This window comes from Emydura macquarii, unplaced genomic scaffold, assembly GCF_026122565.2.
Source record: "Emydura macquarii macquarii isolate MOO-44397 ecotype Brisbane River unplaced genomic scaffold, CSIRO-AGI_Emac_v2 contig_3420, whole genome shotgun sequence".
NCBI lineage: Eukaryota > Metazoa > Chordata > Testudines > Chelidae > Emydura > Emydura macquarii.
Window position 1 is genome coordinate 45051 of NW_027133557.1, and position 8786 is coordinate 53836.

An 8786-nucleotide genomic window follows, 5' to 3' on the forward strand; every position below is an offset into this window, starting at 1 on the left:
GGTGTAAATCAGGAGTAACTCCATTCCAGTCAGTAGGGTGTTTTCCCCAGCCCCATTCCCATATTATACCAGCCTGCACAAGCTGCGCGTCTGATTTAATAAAATTAGGGTGGTTTCAGACAAAAGGAGAGTTATTTTACTGGTCTAATCCCAGCCCTTACTCGTTTCTTTCCCTTCACAGCCATCACACAGCGTCCTGAGGAAGAAAATGTTGAACAGAACCACCACAACCGAGTTCCTTCTCCTAGAATTTTCTGACATTCGGGAGCTGCAGATTTTGCACTTCGTGGTGTTTTTAGTGATTTACCTGGCAGCCCTGATGGGGAATCTTCTTATCATTATGGCCATAGCCTTTGACCACCACCTCCACACCCCCATGTACTTCTTCCTGATGAATCTTTCTGTCCTGGACCTCGGATCCGTCTCTGTCACCCTCCCCAAGTCCATGCTCAGCTCCCTCATGAACACCAGGTCCATTTCCTATGCTGGATGTGTTGCCCAAGTCTTTTTCTTCCTCTCCTTCCTGTTAGCCTCTGCTTCCGGGCTGTGCGGGGCTGGAGATGGGACATCGGGTGGGGTGGGCCCATGCTTTGAGGTGGCACTGAACCATTCTCTCTCCCAGGTGCGTGGCTGGCTGGTTCTTGCCCACATGCTCAAGGTCTAACCCATCACCACATGTGGGGGCGGGAAGGAATTTTCCCCCAGCTCAGGTTGGCAGGGAGCTTGGGAGGGCTTTGAGCTTCCTCTGCAGTGTGGGGTGCGGGTCACTTGCCAGGATTTTCTGGGTGTGTCTCACATAATCATTTCCCTGCCATCATGGGGGCTCGGACACTGGGGTGTTGGATGTGTTGCCCAAGTCTTTTTCTTCCTCTCCTTCCTGACAGCAGATTTTTACCTCCTCACCATCATGACGTACGACTGATACGTCGCCATCTGCCAGCCACTGCACTATGAGAGGGTGATGAACAGAAGAGCTTGTGTCCAAATGGCCACTGGTGCCTGGATCAGTAGGATTCTCTCCTCCGCCCTGCACTCCAGGACCACGTTTGCATTGCCCTTCTGTGGAGACAATGTGGTGGACCAGTTCTTCTCTGAAATCCCACAGCTCCTCAAGCTGGCCTGCCCCGACACATACCAGAGTGAAACAGGTGCTATTGCCTTTAGTGCCATTTTAGACCTAGGCTGCTTTGTTTTCATTGTTGTGTCGTAAGTTCAGATCTTCAGAGCAGTGCTGAGAATCCCCTCTGAGCAGGGCCAGCACAAAGCCTTCTCCACCTGCCTGCCCCACCTCACTGTGGTCTCCTTGTTTATTTGCTCTGGCGTCTTTGCCTACCTGAAGCCCCCCTCCAGCTCTCCGTCTGCTCTGAATCTTGTGGTGGCTGTTTTCTATTCCTTGGTGCCCCCCATGATAAATCCTGTCATCTACAGCATGAGAAATAAGGAATTCAAAGGTGTCCTGAGGAGACTGACTGGTGGAGGTTATTCACCCATAACTAATTGTCCACCTTTCTCCAATAAACATTGCCTCTCTTTCCCCTTCATTAAAGTCCATGACATCCATGACAGCTCACACTCAGACAGGGCTGATTCCCAGCTCACTTGTACTAATACAAACCCAGACGAACGCTACAGACGTGAAGGTAGCTGGGCTCATTTACACAAGCAGAAGATGTGGCCCAGCTATGGAGTGTCACTGGTGTAAATTGAGCGGGAGAGGAGAATCAGACATTCAGTCTCTGTCAGAGCAGTACCTGGCGCACGGCTTGGCCACTTCTACCTGTTTCATGGTGCCCAAAGACAAGGCGGGAGATTTCTTGCTTTGTGTGTGTAAATCCGAAGCAGCTCAGTGGAATCAGAGGAGTCGGGCTGCTGTTACACTGGTGTATGTGAGAGCAGATCTTCAGTAAAGCAGGGCTGACTCTCATGGGGTGTATCACCATTTGGGGATCTGGCCTATTGGCGTTAATGGAGCTAGGCCAATTCAGACCCGTTGAGGTCCAACATGTGCCTTTATTGCGCAGTGGCCACATTTCTCCACGTTGCTGCAGACTTCTCACTTTGCACATGGGCCTTTAGAGCCGTGTTCTGATCTCAGTTACCCTGGAGCCACTCTGGACTCTGCACTCCTGCCTGTTTGTGTGTACGTGGGGCAGTTGTGTGTGTGAGGAGGGAGGGGGCAGCAGGCTCCTTTGTGTGCTCCTATGTGTAACTCTATCACAACGGTCTGCCACAGGTAGATTTGAACCCAGGGTTTTAGATTTTCAAGCCTGAGCCTGTGTACTGAAGAACGAAGCCTTCTCGGCTCATAAGCTGCCATTTGTGGTTTAAGCACTGGATGGGGCAGGAAGCCGCGCTGTGTGAGCCTGCATCCAGTGTCCATTTGGGAGTTGAGAGATCCAGAGACTGGCTAGAAATCACAGGGAGGTTTCCAATCACCAGAGGGTGCGGTTCTGGAGTAGTCTCCCAATAGGTGGTGTGGGGGGCAAACGACTTAATTAATTTTAAGACAGAGAGAGAGACAGACAAATGTCTGAGTGAGATTGTAGGTCAGCGTGACTTCTGATGGTGGGGGGCGGGACTCACTTCTGCTTTGTGTCTTATCTTCCTAAAGCTCAGCTTCAGGGTTTATTCCAGCCACTGTGAGGGGTCAGGAAGGGGATTCCCCCTTCAGTGCATTCTGGGCGGGTTTTTTATCTCCTTCCTCTGAAGTCTCCGAGTAGCCAGGGCTGGAGATGGGCCATCGGGTGGGGTGGGCCCATGCTCTGAGGTGGCACTGAAACATTCTCTCTCCCAGGTGCATGGTTGGCTGGTTCTTGCCCACATGCTCAAGGTCTAACTCAACACCTCATGTGGGGTCGGGAAGGAATTTTCCCCCACTCAGATTGGCAGGGAGCTTGGGAGGGTTTTCAGCTTCCTCTGCAGTGTGGGGTGCCGGTCAATTGCCAGGATTTTCTGGGTGTGTGTCACGTAATCATTTCCCTGCCATCGTGGGGGCTTGGACATGGGGGCACCTCGGCCCATCCTGTTCTCTGTTCGTGGCACATACACGCCCTGCTGTCCCGCGGGTCTTACCTGCTCTGGTCTCCTTTCGGTTCCTGTGTGCAGACTGGATGATCTGCTGCTCCCTTCTGGCCCTGAACTCTCTTACTCTGTGACTCCATGAACGGTGGCTGCAGATGCAAAGCTGTGGGACTTTCTAAAACGGTTAATTTCCAGCGGTCGCCAGTTCGACGGAGAGATCGAATCGAAAGGAAAGGCCAGTTTCCCAGCTGGTTCAATTCAGCGTCATTCCACCGATGTCCCTGAGTAAGATTCCCAGCTACTCTAAATTGGCTTAGCTCCATTTTACTCAATGGGGGCACGTTCTCTGCTGGTCTCAAACAGCCACAGCACCATTGAAATCCACGGGGACAGATCCCCAGGTGGTGTGAACTGGCCTAGTGCACGGAGCGATGCCAGTCAGCATGTGCTGAAGGTCTGTGATGCCTCGTTTTATTGCTGTTCCTGTGTTGGAAGGTCTCATTAAATAATTCTGCCCTCCCGTTTTCTTGGCCATGGAAGACTCTAGACATAAGGCCCTGCTCTGTCACCATTGCCACATCCATGGCCCTTTCCCTGAGGTCGCTTTCCTGTTCTGGATGCATTGCCCAAATCATTCTCCTCTTCTTCAGCAGATTTTGCCTCCTTGACTGTCTCAATCAGTTAGAAATCTGTCTTCATGACAAATGGAGATTGTTGTTAGGTCAAGAACTGTCCCTGTCCCTTCTCAGCTGGGACGTGACTAGACTTACCCTGGGTGGGGTGTGAATGTCAGCTCAGCACATGGAATGAACCTGTCCCACTTACACCACGGTCACAACTAGGCGTGGGAGAAGCTGATTTTTATTCTTTTATAATTACAGCGGAGGAGATCAATGTTTATTTTTCAGCATTGTTTTCCAAGTTTTTATCCATTTAAATGTCCACAGTTGAAGAATATTATGTGTTTTAAGCATTTTTTGCTGTAAATTTTGGTTATTATTGATGGAAATAGTTTTCGTTGGTGTGTCTGTGCGTTTATTGACATTTACCTATAAATATCTAACATTTCCAAACTGAACTATAACATAACGTAATAGCAGACAAGTAATTTACACCAGTGTTCATGTCACGGCTGAGTTTTGACCAGAGTCTCGGGCCAGAGCCTCATCAGCAATAACTGGTGAAGCAAATGGAGACAATGAGGGTTGGAAGGGACCTCAGGCGGTCATCTACTCCAACCCCTGCTCAAAGCAGGACCAAACCCAATTAAATCATCCCAGCCAGGGCTTTGTCAAGCTGGACCTTAAAAACCCGTAAGGATGGAGATTCCACCACCTCCCTAGGGAATCCATTCCAGTGCTTCACCACCCCTATATTTAAAAAAGTTTCCCCCAATATCCAACCTAGACCTCCCCCACTGCAACTTGAGACCATTGCTCCTGGTTCTGTCATCTGCCACCAGTGAGAACAGCCTAGCTCCATCCTCCCTGGAACCTACTTCAGGTAGTTAAAGGCTGCTATCAAATCCCCCCTCACTCTTCTCTTTTGCAGACTAAACAAGCCTAGTTCCCCTAGCCTCTGCTCAGAAGTTATGTGCCCCAAACCTTTAATCATTTTCGTTGCTCTCCGCTGGACTCTCTCCAATTTGTCCACATCCTTCCTGTAGTGGGGGCCCAAAACTGGCCACAATACTCCAAATGAGGCCTCAACAGTGCCGAATGAAGGGGAATAATCACTTCCCTCAATCTGCTGGCAATGCTCCTACTAATGCAGCACAATATGCCATTAGCCTTCTTGCAACCAGGGCACACTGCTGACTCATATCCAGCTTCTTGTCCACTGTAACCCCCATTTCCTTTTCTGCAGAACTGCTTCCTAGCCCGTCGGTCCCCAGTCTGTAGCTGTGCATGGGATTCTTCCTTCCTAAGTGTCCTTGTTGAATCACATCAGATTTCTTTTGGCCCACTCCTCCAATTTGTCTAGGTCACACTGTATCCTATCCCTACCTTCCAACATATCTCGCAGTCCCCCCAGCTTAGTGTCCTCTGCAAACTTGCTGAGGGTGCAATCTACTCCATCCTCCAGATCATTAATGAAGATGTTGAACAAAACAGGCCCCAGGACCGACCCCTGGGGCACTCTGCTTTTTACTGGCCGCGAACTAGACATCGAGCCATTGATCACTACCCATTGACCCCAATGATCTAGCCAGCTTTTTATCCACCTTATAGTCTTTTCATCCAACAGCAAGAATACTAGGGGAGCCATTGATCACTACTCGTTGAGCCCTATGCTTTAGCCAGTTCTCTATCCATTTTATAGTCCATTCATCCAACCCATACTTCTTTAACTTGCTGATAAGAATACCGTGAGAGACCATATCAAAAGCTTTGCTAAAGTCAAGCTATATAATGTCCACGGCTTACCCCCACATCCACAGAGCCAGTCACCTCTTCATAGAAGGCAATCAGGTTGGTGAGGCATGATATGGCCTTGTTGAATCCATGTTGACTGTTCCTCATCACCTTCCTCTCTTCCAAGTGCTACAAATGGATTCCTTGAGGACCTGCTCCATGATTTTTCCAAGGACTGAGTTGAGGCTGACCGGTCTGTAGTTACCCAGAGCCTCCTTCTTCCCTTTTCTGAAGCTGGGCACTATATCTGCCTTTTTCCAATCGTTCAGGACCTCCGCCCATCTCCACGAATTTTCAAAGATAATAGCCAATGGCTTTGCAATCACATCAGCCAACCCGCTCAGCATCTTCGGATGTATGACATCCTGCCCCATGGACTTGTGTATGTCCAGCCTTTCTAAATCATCCTGAACCTGTTCTTTCAGCTCTGAGGGCTGCTCACCTCCTCCCCATTCTGAGCTGCCCAGTGCAGCAGTCTGGGAGCTGACCCTGTCTGTGAAGACAGGCAAAAAAAGCTTTGAATACTTCCGTTTTTCCCACATCCTCTATTCTAGGTTGCCTCCCCCATTCTGTAAGGGGCCCACACTTTTCATGACCTTCTTCTTGTTGCTAACATTCTCCCATGGAGTCAATGGGCCAGTTTACCAGCTCTGGGGGTCAATGGGCCGTAGCTCCCTTGAGTCAACGGGCCAGATCCCAGCTGGGGTCAAAGGGCTAGAGCTCAGAGATCCTCAGTGGGTGTAAACGAGTGTAATTTAAGGGAGGCTTCGTTACACACGCTGCGCCCATGGCCCACGCCTGGAAGATGCTCCAGCCCCTGTCACCAGCACTGCGTTGAATTACAAAAGCCAGAGCAGGCCCCAGTGATGGTGGTGGGAAGTGGCCAGCTCCCCTCTGCCCCTCCTTCCCTGAGAACGTGCTGCCTCTCCAGCCACTGAGCTGGGCGGTGATGGCACCGGAGACTGTGACTTCCTCTTCCTCTGTCAGAGGGGAAGAATTTGGCCCCCTCCCTGCACCCAGACCAGACTGATGATGGCTGAGCTGAGACCCCAGCTCCCGGCCCAGGAGCACCCAGCTCAGGATAGCTCTAACTCTCCTTCTGCCTGCAGTGGGTGAGTGGCCTCCCTTGGCTCCTGTCCCTCTGTCTGTCATTCAGAGATCCCCCCATCCCTACCACATCCCACATCCCCCCACACCCCGTTCCCTCCCCTCTCCTATCTTTTCTTCCAGCCTCTCGTGAGACTCTCCACAGCCCAACTTCCCCCACAGGTAACGATGTCTTCTGTCATGGCTGACGGGTCGTGAAGTGGGGGTGGGGATCCCCTTCCTCTCATCCCATAATATTTGCAATTGCAAGGAAAGGGGGTTCTCTGTTTTCCCTCTTTATCATGCCCTGGGCGGCTGAGGCCGCCCCGTGCAGAGGGTTCTCCTCTCACACCTGCCCCAGCAGTGGCAGCTCCCATACAGAGCTGCGTCCATGTGGGCAAATAAATGTAATAAAATGAACAATATCCAGGGTTGCATTCCCCTTATCCCCCCTTTTTCAATCTTGCATTTTTCCCTTAGCCACTGTGTTATTTTTCCAAATTTGAGGAAGTTTTGAAAAGTTTTGGAATGGGAAAACAAAAAGACCTCCCACAAAGCCTTAAATATCTTTCACTTTACTGCATTCAGAGGCAAAAAAAACAAAGGAAAATAGAGGAGAAAGTGGAATAACCCATTTTTTTCCATTGTCCCTCTTTTTCGCACTGAAAAAGTGGGGAAAAAAGTAAATAAATACGAGAAATGTTTCCCCAATTTCTCTCAGGTTTTTTCCTTTCCCCACTGTGTCAAAAGACAGAAACATTGACAGAAGGTGAGAACTGTCCATTAAATGTAAATATTTTAATTATGTTTGTTTGATATTGTTTTGAAAAATGAAAATTGGTGTTGTACACAAAAGTTTTTGATAAAGTCACTGACAAAATTTTGACCAGCTGTACGTGTTAGACACCGAGCACCAGATGTGTAAAGGTGCCTAAAAAACTAGATAGGTACCGAGGTGCCTTGAAATGAATGGGAGTTAGGTGCCTGCATGCTTTTGAAAACCCCACTAGGCACCTAAATACTTTTACAAATCTGCAAAACTCAAAATAAAGAAAACTTCCAATTAATTTAAACTATCCCATCAGTAAATAAAGTTGGAAAACACCCTGACATTTCCCCATTGTTTTGACAGGATAATGTTTTGGCTGAAAAAAGGTCAATTAGTCCCAGCTTAGTGGGTTCAAAGCTCAACCGATGAGCCCTGCAGAGGTCTGAGAGCCAAGGATCATGGCATCAGGATGGTCACTACCAACACATGGAGACTTAACATAACATAATGTGCACCCCTAAATTCCTGGTCAGTCTCTGGACCAAGGGTAGAACCATGTCACTAGGTGGGTGCATGTCTCAGGTCTTCTTTTACCAGTTTCTAGGCAGCACCGAGTGCCTGCTCTGCACCGTCATGGCCTATGACAAGTACGTGGCCGTCTGCCACCCGCTGCGCTACCTGATCATCATGAACTGGAGGGTGTGCGTCATCCTGGCTGCCGGCACCTGGATCAGCAGCTCCTTCCATGCCACCATTCTCACCAGCCTCACCTTCACGCTGCCCTACTGCAGGCCCAATGTGGTGGACTATTACTTCTGTGACATCTTCCCTGTGGTGAAGCTGGCCCGCGCAGACACGTACATCATCGAGACCATGAGCTTTACCAACACTAGAGTGGTGCCCATGATCTGCTTCTTATTCATCCTCGCAGCCTACGTCTGCATTGTCTACACCATCACAAAGATGAACTCAGCCGAAGGGTGACGCAAAGCAGCCTCCACTTGCGCCTCACATCTGACGGTGGTGACGCTGTTCTTTGGGCCTTACGCCCTGGTCTACATGCAGCCACGTCAGAGCAAAGTGCCAGTGACCTCTGTGCAGCTCTTTGATTATGTAGCTATGCCCGTGCTGAACCCGATCATCTACACACTGAGGAACAAGGAGGTGAAAGGGGCTCTGCGGAAACTGAGAGGGGGTCAAACGACTGCATGTTGATGTGGTGCACCTGCAGAAGTAGCACGTGGGTGAGCAGTGAAATATATCTACGAATTCATCCGCATGGCTCTTCAGCGGCTTGTGTGACAGTCTCTGTCTCTCTACTTCCCCATACAGCCTCACCTGTCTATCTGGAGATCTACTAATCAGAAAAATGCTCCTAAAAGCATCTAGTTGTCTTGGACATGCTTTAAGGCTGACATGTTCAAAGGTGCCTAAAGGATAGGCACACTCAGTCTGCATTAAAATTAATAGGAATTGGAGATCCAAATCTGGTAGAC

The 8786-nt window shown here is 49.6% G+C and overlaps 1 pseudogene; it reads left to right on the forward strand.

Moving 5' to 3' along the window:
* The first annotated feature begins 208 nt into the window (after positions 1–208).
* Positions 209–8274, forward strand: LOC137144237 (olfactory receptor 14A16-like; annotated as a pseudogene).
* Positions 8275–8786: the final 512 nt, after the last annotated feature.